This window comes from Lynx rufus, unplaced genomic scaffold, assembly GCF_022079265.1.
Source record: "Lynx rufus isolate CCGP_SWC_20201006 ecotype Redwood Valley unplaced genomic scaffold, mLynRuf1.p SCAF_9, whole genome shotgun sequence".
NCBI classification, from domain to species: Eukaryota; Metazoa; Chordata; class Mammalia; order Carnivora; family Felidae; genus Lynx; species Lynx rufus.
In genome coordinates this window covers 93,180,080-93,181,252 of record NW_025814897.1, presented here as the reverse complement: position 1 = coordinate 93,181,252, position 1,173 = coordinate 93,180,080, and positions in this window count along the sequence as shown.

Here is a 1,173-nt window from a genome sequence, read left to right as displayed (position 1 = left end):
AAAGAAAAGGACCTGAGTCTTTACTGGATGAACTCCTTTGCATTCGGCTGCAAACTGAGGCTAAAACTGAGGGGTGTTGGTGGGGGATGCTTTGAGCCAAATTTGAAATACGTTGGAAGAAAAGAGTGACTGTAACCTTATAGATGAAGATGTTATGGGACTTCTTACTGTCCCCTTTGGGTTAAGATAAAAGACATATGCTTCAGTACTGACATTCCTGAAAATTGTAATATTTTGCATTCAAATGATTGTGCAATTAGCAATAAAATCGCATCTTTATGTTAAAATTCGGTGCTGACCTTACATTACAAAACATACACATAGAGTAGGAAATGTAGATATTTTATAAACTGGGAGGAGTATTTATTTATTTATTTATTTATTTATTTATTTATTTATTTATTTAAAATACTTACTTTGAGAGAGAGAGTGGGAGCAGAGGAGGCACCGAGAAAGAGGAAAACAGAGACTCCCAAGCAGGCTCCACACTGTCAGCACAGAGCCCATCGTGGGACTGGATATCACGAACTTTGACATCATAACCTGAGCCAAAATCAAGAGTTGGATGCTTAACTGACTGAGCCAAGCAGGAGCCCCATGAGTATTTTTTTAATGTGATATCTGGAGTAATATATCCCTTAATTTTCTATGAAGAGTTACTATTTAATGAAAAGTGGATATAATAGACATAACTAAAATTGGTGCTATTATGGAAGATGCTCAATCCTTTTTCCACTTGGCAACATTTTTCTATATTTTCCTGAGTGCAGTTGTGCCCTTTATATCTATATCTCATATTTCATGAATATATTAATCCAAAAACCAATGATGTTTGTATACCAAAATCACCATTTATTCAACAAATGGCAGTGTTCTAGGTGCTGGGAATACAGCAAAGTTAGTTTACAAATGTGAAGAAAAGCCATCTTTCTTCAGGAAGAAAGTCTGAAAACAGTAGGATGTTTCTGGACCAATCCTGTTGCTTCCATTGTAATCTGTTTCTACCAATTGAACTCTAGAGACAGGAAAACAGAAACAGAAGTATTATGCTGGGATTTTAGGATGGGGGAGGAGAGTGGGATTAGTATGTTTGCTGTGGGTACGGGAGGACCTGCAAAATCATTTGTGTCACAGGCGAAAGAAAAAAGAAATCAGCTGCATCACTGTGTCCTC